This window comes from Chrysemys picta, chromosome 23, assembly GCF_011386835.1.
Source record: "Chrysemys picta bellii isolate R12L10 chromosome 23, ASM1138683v2, whole genome shotgun sequence".
NCBI classification, from domain to species: domain Eukaryota; kingdom Metazoa; phylum Chordata; order Testudines; family Emydidae; genus Chrysemys; species Chrysemys picta.
In genome coordinates this window covers 5,827,203-5,839,482 of record NC_088813.1, presented here as the reverse complement: position 1 = coordinate 5,839,482, position 12,280 = coordinate 5,827,203, and the positions used below count along the sequence as shown (strand labels likewise).

The window sequence follows — 12,280 nt, the reverse complement described above, 5'->3', positions numbered from 1 at the left end:
TTCCATATAAGGTCACATTCCATCTATTTGACCCTCCAACCTCCCAGTAACGAGAGCCAGATGGGCAGGCCCTTTGTCAAACTCATTCCTTGCTCACTGGAACCAGACCAGGCCACTCCAACCATTGACTCACTGGCTACTTGTGCTTGGAATGGGAAAGCAAAACAAGGAGAGCTCATTCTGGGAATTCCTGAGCCATTGCATAGCGTGGCCAGCTCCCCACCCACCCCCACCAAGGAAAGGCACGTGCAAACCAGTCTTTGGGCCCTGGATCCATTTCGCCTGACAGATTGAAACCCTCCAGCACCAGCCACCTGGCGCCGCCACAGTGCCCCCCTCCCCTTGGAGGCGCTGCAATTGCAAAACACTGGGCGAAAAGACCAGCCAGGAATAGTCAATGAAAGATGGCTCTGCAACCGGTGGGATTTAAATAAATAGCGATATCCCATCTCCTAGAACTGGAAGGGACCTTGAAAGGTCATCAAGTCCAGCCCCCTGCCTTCACTAGCAGGACCAAGTACTGATTTTGCCCCAGATTCCTAAGTGGCCCCCTCAAGGATTGAACTCACAACCCTGGGTTTAGCAGGCCAATGCTCAAACCACTGAACTATCCCCCCATAATCAGGTACTTACACATGCATAGACAGAACTATGTTGCTGCTGTTCTCAGGGAGGGTTTCCTAAGGGGCACATGAGGTCACCGCCTCACTAGGAACGTCCAAGGGGATGAACTCCTGTTGGGCCTGCACTGGTGCCGAACGATGCAGTGGATGCAAGGCGGCTTGGCCATAGAATCAAGACATCGCCGCGTTCTGCTGCAGCGTTGCAACGCAAGGGCGCCTCGTGGGCCTCTTGAGTGACATCAGCACCTAGAAACATCACTGCCAACTGCCAAAAAACTACCTTCAAAAGAACATTGTCGTCCCCTTCCTCTGAGGACCTCAGTGTGCTTACAGCTGTTCTTTAGAGCACCCTTGTGAGGTAGGCATTATCCCCAATTCACAGCTGGGGAAACTGAGGCACCAAGCAGTGACATGATTGCATAGAATCATAGAAATGTAGGGCTGGAAGAGACCTCAAGAGGTCATCTAGTTCAACCCCTCCACACACAGAGGCAGGATTAAGTAAACCTAGACCAGTGGTTCTCAATCAGGGATACACATACCCCTGGGGATACACAGAGGTCTTCCATGGGTACATCAACTCATCTAGAGATTTGCCTAGTTTTACAGCAGGCTACATAAAGTGCACGAGCGAAGTCAGTACAAACTAAAATTTCATACAGACAGTGACTTGTATATACTGCTCCATATACTGTACACTGCAATGTAAGTACAATATTTATATTCCAGTTGATTTATTTTATAATCATATGGTAAAAAAGAGAAAGTCAGCAATTGTTCAGTAATGATGTGCTGTGACACTTTTGTATTTTTCTGTCTGTTTTTTGTAAGCAAGCAGTTTTTAAGGGAGGTGAAACTTGGGGGTAGGCCAGACAAATCAGCCTCCTGAAAGGGGTGCAGTCGTCTGGAAAGGTTGAGAGCCCCTGTCCTAGGCCATCCCTGACAGGTGTGTGTCATGGGGCAAAGCTGGGAATTGAACCCACGGTCATGGCTCCCTCTTCCAAATGTGGCTTGGAAGGTTGAGACTTTTATCAGCTAATGTCAGTAAACGTTAATTTCACCGTGCAGCCACAAAGTGAGGAGCAAATATTTCCATCCATCGTTATCCAAATGCCCAGCTAGGCAACGTAAGACAAATACTTCTTGAGAACACACTCGGTTTGATTTAAGGATATTTACATCGTATATTTTGACATGCGATGTTACGTATTTGTGTTTTAACAGTTATAAAGCTCAAACTCTTTGAATCTCGTCTGTCATTAAATATCGCCTGGCCACTCCGGCAGAATTTTCTGCAACCATGAAAATTTAAAATCAATACAAGTAATTTTAAAAAAGCTTAAAAATAAACATTGACGTTATCCGTCAAAAGCATACCAAAATAAAAATCACATTCTGCCAAGCCTGTTAGCTATCACACCTGCCTTCCTCCCAGCCGTACAGCCAAACTCTCCTCTGGAATCTGCAACGCGGGGTTTGAAACAGCCTCTCTTGTGAGCTGTCCAGAGCTGCCCCCTGTGCCTAGGGCAGAAAATACTACAGAAACAGCCTGTTTGAGACTGTCTCGCTTCCGGCCTGCAGAGGAACTTGGAAGTGCAGAGGCTGTGACAAGCAAGGAAACTACGGACAAGGATGATGGCCGCTTTCAAACCTCACAGCGTGTTGCTTTTAGGATCAATGGCAGGCTTGGACAGACTCCAGAACAGCCCGTACTTCCCTAGTGACAACCCCTTCTCAGATGCCCAAAGTCTCTAGGAAAGAAAGAAGAATTAAGAACAATGCACACCCAGGTGCTTTACCAACGGCAGCTTATTTCCCAGTGATTGACAGCAACACTGCTTGGTCTAGGAATCTGCATGGCTGCTGAGATACTGGTTGTGAAGGGTGGACACCAACATTTGAACAACTGGGAGACTGTTTGCAGCAGGAGGCTCTGGTTTCTGAATTATTGTTCTGTATTATGTATATGCTCAACTTTGTACAAGGCAAAAAGGTTGCACTGTGAACAGGCCTATAATGAATCCAGGCATGCAGACACAATTCTTAGATGAATCACACCAGAGCCAGGACTAGAACCCAGGAGCTGCAGATCTAACAACTCAGGTCTCTGCTCTCACAACCTGTATGGGTCTTATGAAGGAGGAGCATGGGTTGCCAGACGGAAGACGCACCAGGGAGTCAGTCTGTGTGCACATGGCTGGAATGCTGGCTGCAGTTGCAACATCTCTGTAATTAGCTCTCCTAATAAATAGCCAATTTTGTTTTCCAAGCGTGGATTCCTCTCATGTTATTACCCAGCACATGGTCCATGGAACATCTACCCCTTGGACTAAAGGAAAACAGACAACTGGGTGCAGTAGCAAATCATTTACCTTCTCTGCAGTTCTAGAGAACTAGTGTAGTTTCCTGAGGACAGTAGGAATTTAGGTGCCTATAGGGCTAGACAGCAGCTGAACAGGGGTTCTCGGTATGGGAGGAGCCCGTTCGCCTGTCCCAAAGAGATTGACAGCCCACGCACAGCGGCTGGAAGGCAGGCCAGCGACATTTGAAGCCTCCGTCCCTACCAGGGAGGCAGTGCTGCTCATGGAACACGAGTCACTGATTTGCTACGTGAGCTGGGGCAAATCCCTTAGAGCCTGATTTCCGGAAGACACACACACCCACCGCTTCAGCCGAAGTCAATGGGCGGTGGGTGCTCAGCACCTCTGACGATGGGTGCCTCAGTTTCCCCAGCTGTGACGGGATAATAGGGTTGGAGCTCAGGGAGGGGGGGCTTGTTGGTTGCAGGACTCAGTTCACTGATGTTTACAGGGTGCTTTGAGATCTTTGGATGGAAGGACAAAGCGTTTTCATTACCCTCCCCCCCCCCCCCCCACACACACACACGTGTGAATCCTGACACACTCCAGGTGCACACAGCATGACACCGAAGGACGGAGCAAGAGACCCCCTCCCTTGCTCTGTGCTTGTCTGGAACTAGACCCCGCCCCCCAGCATCTCTGTGCCACAAAAAGAATCCGTTCAAGAAACTAAATTCCCTTCTCTGTTCTCAATTCTCTCTCCACTTTGCATCCTCACGGCCTGCGTTCTGCAAACGCTGCCGGCTTCCCTGGGAGAGGGAGCGAGAAACAGTCAGCAGCTCCCCCCCAGCCCCTCTCCCATGGGAGTTTCCAACAGGTGCAAGCTCCAACTCACCATGAATAAAACATCCCCCAAGAGCCCGGGGGGGTCGGGAGGGTTTGATGCCAAAACACCCCCTCGCTCTCCCAACCCTTTCAGGCAAACGCCCATCATGCCAGAGTCAGATGTCGGGGGATCAGTATCCCAGCCGGCCAGTCAGGGGCTCTCACCCACACTGCCTCGGAGGCTGTTTCATCGCAGGTTAGAGCGGTGACAGCGACTAGCAGGCAGGCGGCGGGGAGACCCTGGAAACCAGCCTGGACAAAGCTCGAGAGCAGATGTTCTGCACTTGTGGGCAGTGGACAATGGGGGGGCGCGAAGCCAGCTGACCTCACGGCACGGGTTCCTTCCTCTTTCCAGCTGCTACGCCAAGTCAAGGAAGCTAAAAATACGTCAGGCACGTCCCGCCTGTTACTTGCCATGTCAGTGCTTGCTGTCGCTGCCCCAGAGGTATGTGACTACGGAAAGGAGGGAAGGTGGAAGGCCGGGGGAGTCAGGGGCAGGAGGCCAGGTGGAGAGGGGATCAGGGAACTGGGGGCCAGGCGAGAAGTGGGGAGGCGTCAAGGAGACACTCTCTGTGTTAAGATGTGGCTGGCCCTATAACGAAGCTTGTGAGCAGCTGCACTGGTGTGCGTGGTATGGGACAGCCCCCCATGTGCCAGGGGAAGGCATGGAGTCCCCGTGGCTCATTGTGCAGACCACTTGGCAAGACACAAATCCCCCCCAAAGTCACTTCCCCAGCCCATGGGTCCCAGGAGACAGCACTGATCTCCCGGGGATAGCGCTTTGGTCTCTCGGTGTCTGTAGCTAACAAGAAATACCCCACAAGAGCCATCTGCAAGGGGCGGCGGAATGACCAGCCCTTCCAGCGAAACCACTTAGCTAACCCAGCCAGGATCGACAGCCAAGCGTGTCAGCCTGCATCGGCTCCCTGGCATTTCCCGCCCCGGCGCCAGCGGGAGCAGGCCACTGGCATGGCTGCAGAGGCCCGCTCCAGGGGAAAGCTAGGGCTGAAGAGATCTGGACTGGCAGCCTGGACACTGGCAAAGCAATTTAGGAAACAGATCCATAGCTTGGCTCTGTTCCTGGACGCAGCTGTGAAATTCATAGCAGGCTGACTCGCTGGTTCATTATCTCCCGCCCAGCATGCCGTGAAAGTCCACCCCCCACGGTACTGGGCTGCCTGCTCTGATCGCTGGTCCTGGTTACAGAGCGGGCTGTCCTGCACCAGCGCCACGGCAAACCAGACACCGGGAGTGGCTCTGAGCTTCCCCGCTTCCTGGCACGTGAGGGCCCGCACTTCGCGACACGCCATGGTCTCACATGCGGCGACCGATGGGGCAAAGCGGAGCACAGAGGAACTCTTCAGTTAGGAGCCATCGCATTGCGCCCTCTCATATTCAGTGGCCGTTTCTACCAGAGGATCTCAAAGCACTTTGCACGTTCATCGTGCAAGTAGGGTGACCAGGGACAGTCCCGACGTTTGGGGCTTTTTTTTTGCATGGGCTCCTATTCCCCCCACCCCTGTCCCGATTTTTCACACTTGCTGTCTGGTCACTTTAAAGCTTCCGAAAAGGCAGGTGAGTTTCATGAGCCCTATTGGACAGAAAGGGAAAGATGAAGCAACTTGCCCAAGGCTGCATAGCAGGTTAGTAGCAGGGTCGGGACTAGAACCCAGGAGTCGGGATTTACTGTTCACTGCTCTGGACTGACAGCAAATTGCGTTAGTTATGATAATAAACAAGCCATGATTGTTGCTGCAAGGGGATGACTAGGGAGACTGGATTTCTAGAAGCAGCGTGAGGTCCCTTTTAACCTCCTTAGTGTCAGCCAAGATCTGCCTGAACTTAGGTGCAAATGCTTGTGAAAACACTAACCCCCACCGTGACCTTTCCCTTTTTGCACCCTCCGGCTGGGAAAGCGCCAAGCCGATCAGGGTGCCCTAGAACACTGCGCAGGCGTGTTCCACGTGCTCACTCGCACAGATGGACGCTATTGTTCTGCCAGGGCTCGGTCCCGCAGCCACGCACTCAGTAGGGACCAGGAACAGGCTCTTAGTTATTCATCTAAGCGGTGCCAGGAGTTCCTTTAGCCAGAGCAACCAATTCATGTCACTCATTCAGCTCCTCGGGGCTTCAGCTAGCACCCAGAGAATGTCTGCATTCAACCAACTGCTCGTTCCAGCTGATCAGGTCTCAGGAGACCTCGGGTCTACTCTTGGCTCTGCCACTGATCTACTGTGCGACCTTGGGCAAATCAGTTTGCCTTTGCCTGCCTAGTCTGTTTAGATTGCAAACTTTTTAGGGCAGTGGTTCTCAACCAGGGGTCCGGGGCCCAGGGGAATCCGCCAAGCAGGGCCAGCATTAGACTTGCTGGGGCCCAGGGCAGAAAGATGACACCCTGCCCTATGGGGCTGAAGCCCAGGACCCCGAGCCCTGCCATGTGGCTGATGCCGAAGCCTGAGCAATTAAGCTTTCGGGGGCCCCTGTGGCGTGGGGCCCTGGGCAATTGCCCGACTTGCTACCCCGAATGCTGGCCCTGGCTTTTATATGCAGAAAAACAGTTGTTCTGGCACAAGTGGGCCGTGGAGTTTTTGTAGCATGTTGGGGGACCTCAGAGAGAAAAGGTGGAGAACCCCTGCCTTAGAGCAGGGACTGTCTCCTGCTGTGTGTCCATGCAGCACCTTGCACAATGGGGCTCGGATTTGGGTCGGGGGCTCTACGTGCTTCTGTTAAACAAATAATAATAGCTCAACCCCTTCAGTGGGTCCCGGGGTTTCGATGGCTGTGTGCTTTGTGGGGGTGGGAATCCACTCTCTCCACCACGTTACCGCTGTAGCTAAGCCAGGATCTATTTCAAAGAAGTGCCTTGTCCTGTCTTTAGTTGCTACAGTTTGCAGCGGAGCAGAGATTTTCTTACATCACGTTCGCTCCTTAATGGACTCTACTGTGGGCTGGGGTCCCCCCCTGAAACAGGAATCTCCTAGCAACAGGTGACAGATGTCTACCCCCGTGGGTAAGCAGGGACCAGCTGGCCCGCAGCGAGGCCCTGGGAACAATATGTTGGATGTCGCACAAGCACGTCTCTCCCTAGGAGCACTGCTCCGGCACCAGGGCACCGGCATGGCACACGCACAAACCCCGCAGGTGTGGTTGGCTCGGGCCTACCGGAAATGTGCTGCAGCCCCGGCAGACGCATTGGATCTGGGGGCCTCTGATGCTGCAGGGCAGCTGCACGCTATACAGGGACGTACCTTCCCTGTTCAGCGCCAGCCAAGCAGATGAAAGCTGTGAGGTGGCAAAGGCCAGCTTCGAGTCCTTTCCCCGACTACCTGGGGCTCTGTTAGCTCCTCTCCCCCAGCCAGGATCCGGCTGTGGCTCATATACCAGAAACGACACAGGACTAAGCCAGCCCATCGCAAATCGGGGTGGAGGCAGAAGCTGCCAATGGCCCCAGCCTTTGCCAAGTGCCCGTCAGCTCAGCACCTGTACAAGCCGGGCACTGTAGTGTGACAGAGCTGTGCAATGCTTCCACTGCTCAGAGACCAGGAAACAAGACTGATCAGAGACAGGGGAGAGTTCTCTCTCTCCTCTAGCCTCCAGAGGTTGCTCCTACAACATAGGATTATTGAATATCAGGCTTGGAAGGGACCTCAGGAGCTCATCTAGTCCAACCCTCTGCTCAAAGCAGGACCAATCCCCAGACTGATTTTTTCCCCAGCTCCCTAAATGGTCCCCTCAAGGATTGAACTCACAACCCTGGGTTTAGCAGGCCAATGCTCAAACCACTGCGCTATCCCTCCCCCCTAGTTCCTATGTGCTTCCTAAGGGTCTGGCGATGCCACTTAGTGCACAACTGGCTCATCCAGCAGAAGACGATTCACCGGCACCGTTCAGAGCCTGGAGGGAACCGACCTCAGCTGAGGGGGAAGGGAGGGAACCAGCAACACGTCTGCAGGCGAGTCTGACAGAGGCATGAGATGGCAACGCTGGGGCTTTGCAGAACCGAAAACCAGGGTGCAGGTTCAAAAGCACCCGGGAAGCAGAGGGGGACGTGGATAAGAGATTCTCCTGCGGGCGCCAGCTCTAGTTTAATGCAGATGAGGGACGGCCAGTGGGGTCCCTGAGCTGGCTCCTCAACAATACTTTGTCCCTCTGCAGCAACATCCGTCCAAGAATCTCAAAGCGCTTGACACCTGCCCATGGATTCAACCTCCCCTCAGCCTCTGCGGCCTGTCCGTGTTATCACCCCCGTTGTGCAGGAGGGGAAATGTCACGGAGAAGGGCAGCAGCTTGTCCAGTGCCACCCTGCAGGTCCCTGGCAGAGCCAGGAATAGAAACCTGACTCCCAATTCTGGGCCTCACCCACAATCTCCCCCTCCTTCCAGAGCTGGCCCCAGGAAGGGGCACGTGGGTGGTCACACATGGGGCCAACCGCATAAGTCACTAAAGCAGGGCCATGTGCATCTGGACCTGCTCCCAGAGGAGACAGGGGCAGGGCCAGGGTGGCTGAACTAAACACACCCCGATCTGCAGATTGCTTCCCAACCAAAGGGAGCCACGAGAGGCCTGGAAAGCCAAGCGACCCCACTCCACCTGCATCACCAGCCACGGGAAGTGACCTCTCTGGTAGCTCAATTAAGACTGACCTTGAAGAAACCCCTGTCCTCCCACTGCTCAGCTCACCCGAGCTCCGCTCCAGCCAGGTCTGTTCCCACTAGGTAGGCCAGTGAAAACATCCACAGCTTCAGAAGTCTCAGCAAAGAAGTGACCGAGGATGCCCCGAACTTCCCTGTCTCGCCATGGGAGGGAGGGATCAGACTGAGCCACATATTCAGAGCTGGGGGAAGTCCACACCCAGGCTACGATGCTTTTCTGATCACAAATGTCCTGACTGTGCCGCACATTGGGGCTGCGTGGTTATAATACACATGGCCAAGCAACTTGTGTGCCAGCCACAACCGCGGAGTGAAAGGGCGCGGGCTGGTAGCTGCAACCGTGGCAGGCAGGACTCCTGGGTTCTTCTCCTGGTTCTGGAAGGTAGTGTGATCTAGTGGTTAGAACAGGGGACTGGGAGTCAGGACTCCTGGGATCTCTTCCCAGCTCGGTCACTCGCTCTCTGTGTAGGTGACAAACTTAGGGCCGCTTGCATGCAGAGAGGAGGAATCAGACCTGGACATTCAGCCTCAGTATCACGACCCCTCTTCACTGGAGAGAAAGTAACTCGTCCACGTTAGGTCGTGGCCTGTTATAGTTGCTGTAGCCAGCCCCCAGAGGGGGACAGAACCACACGTGGCAAGCCAGGCTCTCACAAAGAGATGAGCCCCTCAGTTGTATGAATCCAGCTCCTCAGACATGCCCACGTCTCACCCGTTGGTTACCCAGCACACGTGCCAGGAAAGTGGATGGGCAGACAGTGCAGATGGCGATGCCTAGAGCTGATGTTTCGGTGCACCCCCGTGTCACCTCCACCGTCAATCGAGCTGGAGCGCAGCAACCTTGCAGGCCCTGCCGCGTACAGAGCTGTAGGAGCCCTGGCAGGCCCCCTCAGCAGCTAAACAACACGCAGGAGCGGGCTTTAGGCTCTAGTCCTTGCTCTCCCAAGAGACAGCTGCTCCGAGCTCCCGGTTCCCTCCCCGGCCGCCTAATGCAATACCCCTGTGCAGCGGGGTGAGGTGCAGCTGCATTTCTCATGTGCTCCCCCAGCTCTCTGGCGGGTGCTGGTGTGCAGAATGGAGAGGGGAGCCAATTACCCGGCTGGAGCCAGGCGAGCCAAGAAAAAGCAACTCCCATTGATACAACGACATCTCGCTGGCGAATGCCTCCTGGCAGAGGGTTTCATTAACTCGCACCGAGCTGCCTTCCCCGCATCAGACAAGGGCTTCGTTAGACAAACTGAAGCTGGGGCCAATACGGTGGCAGGAGGCAAGGGCTCCCAGGAGGTTAGCTGGGCTTTATCGAAGGCTTGAAGCACATGGTAGCTGGGATCCCGGCCTCGCCCTACACTGTCCCCCTTTGTGAATGGAGAGGCCAGCAGCAGAAGACTGAGCAGTGGCCTGCTGGCTCTGAACACAGCTCCCCCGAGTCGGCTGTGCTAGCCGGAGCGTCCCAGCTCCCGCAGGCCAGGGGCTGTGCTCTAAGCCAGGAAGGCAGGGTCCTAGACGTGACTCTGCCACTGTCTGGCTGCGTGACCGTGGGCAAGGATGGGAATAATAATTCCTTGTAAAATGCATGGGGGGATCCTCAGAGGATCGGCGGCAGTGACCAACACCCGCTGGGATCGGTTCCTTGCCAGGAGTATGTCTAAGTGCGTGTTTCACCAGAGAGCCTGGCGCTGGGTATGCTGGCACCAGGAGATCCTTCACACGCCAGAATTTCTCCGTGTTTGAGCTTCGGGGCTTGGGGTGTTTGTGTCTCCGGGAGCCATTCATGGGGCCAAAATAAGGTGCGAGCTGGTCTCCATACGGGAGCTGGAATACCTTGAGGAAAATAAGCGGCTTGTTCGTTCACCCCCCTAGCTGCACCCTGGCTTAGCGTGCAATTGCACAGGGAGCTTTTGGAAAGGGGGAAAGTCATGATCAGCCAAGCTGGGATTTGTCCAAGTCAGCAGGATTAACCACCTACCCCTGGAGAAAAGGGCTCCAGCGGCTTTAAACACCCCCCACTGCTGAAGGACGAGCACAGCACCGCACCCATCCAAATACAGACCGGCCGGTTGCTGTCTAGCTTAAGCAAGCTGAGAGCATCCCAGCGCTTGGTGAGGTGGTCGCAGGCAGCCCAGCGCCGAATGCAACCACTATTCAGTGATCCCACCGGCAGCTCTATTGCTCGGCCTTGTGCCATATCTGGGCTTGGGTCTAATCCCAACGCCAGGGATCATCCCACAGCCCGTGACTCCTCGTCGCCTTGGTTTTCAGCCTCTCGGCAGCGATCATGTTTGTTAGCAAGAGATGGAGACAAACCCCACCCCGAGCTAAGCGATCTGGGTTCAGGTTTGATGGCTTTAAATACAATATCACAAGCCGACAATAAAGATCCCACACTGGTGACCTCAAAGAACCCCCCTGTCCTCCGGTTATTAATGGAGCTTGGAAAGACCCCCGCCCCCAAAAAGCAGATGCCAATCACAGCTGTGTCTCCCCTCTGGACCTTGGGTGGGAGGACCAGGAACTACAGCCAAGGCCATCAATCCAACAGCAACACAGAGCGCCCAAATCCTCAGCCAGGAGCGCTGGGAAGCTAGCGACGGCTCAGGTTAGCCCCTCGGCTCACGCCCCACACAGCCGGGCTCTGAGAATGACAGCGCTGCACAGGACCGCCCGAGGGGGGGCAAGTGGGGCAATTTGCCCCAGGCCCCGCAGGGGCCCCCACGAGAGTTTTTCGGGGCCCCTGGAGCGGGGTCCTTCACTCGCTCCAGGGGCCCCGGAAAATTCTCGCGGGGCCCGGGCCCCCGGAGCTTCTTCCGCTCCGGGACTTCGGCGGCAATTCGGCGGCGGGGGGGTCCTTCCACCCCGGGACCCGCCGCTGAAGTGCACCGAAGACCCGCGGCGGGGGTCCTTCCGCCCCCCACCGCCGAAGACCCCAGGCCCCCTGAATCCTCTGGGCAGCCCTGGCACTGCATCCCTCTCCCTTGTCTGCCATGTGAGCACACAGGCGTGAGTTAAACCTCACTAGCGCCCTGCCCCTGGAAGGCCAGAACTATCATCCCCATTTTACAGATGAGGAGACTGAGGCACAGAAAAGTAAGCAACTTTCTCACGATCAAATAGTGAATCCCTGGCAGAGCAGCAGAGACCCCAGGAGTCCTGAGTCCTGCTCTAACCACTAGACAATGACTCCTCCCTGTCGAGGAGGCCGGGATTGAGAAAAGACTCCAGGGACTGAGCTAACAGCCCAGCAAAAGCACATGTTCAGGGACCATGGGTCTCTGCACAACCACTGTACCCTTACACCCACTCCCCACGCACCCCTATTCATGCACACACCCGACACACCATATACCCACACTCCACTACTCCCATACAATCATCCCAGTCACACCCTCCTTCATACAGAGTCCTCCCCATTCCCACTGCTCCACCTGTTCCCTCACCTCCCACACCCATGGTCCCACCCCCCTCCCGCAGCACACAGATACCCATACCACCTCCACCTCACACACTTCCACCTCCCCATAGGGAAGAGCCATATAGAATTGAATAGATGATAGGATTTTTGACCCATCCTACAGAATTTAACAGAGAGTTCTAGCCTTGCTCTAGAATCCTATAGGATGGTTAAAGAACAACCACCACCAAACCTCCATAGGAAGTAATTTCTTCTCTATAAAACCCTACAGGTATTTAGTGTAAGTTCTACGGAACCCTGGTTAATTTCAAAGAGACCCTGATAAATTCGATAGGACTTTTCTATACGCACAACCTTTTTATTCTATTTATACACACATACCCTTGCCCCCAGCCAGTGTGATGAAAGGGA

General features: G+C 54.7%; 1 protein-coding gene and 1 long non-coding RNA gene across 3 annotated transcripts in view; one reads left to right on the top strand and one right to left on the bottom strand.

Moving 5' to 3' along the window:
- LOC122172729 (uncharacterized) overlaps positions 1-2,890 on the top strand; it is a 35,453-nt gene extending 32,563 nt beyond the window's left edge. The window contains exon 4 of the long non-coding RNA XR_010594659.1: positions 1,848-2,890. This is a non-coding gene — a long non-coding RNA (uncharacterized LOC122172729). The remainder of the gene's footprint in view (positions 1-1,847) is intronic.
- The window catches only part of SDC3 (syndecan 3), a 175,758-nt gene that overhangs the window by 17,097 nt on the left and 146,381 nt on the right, over positions 1-12,280 (bottom strand). The gene's annotated exons all lie outside the window — the stretch shown is intronic.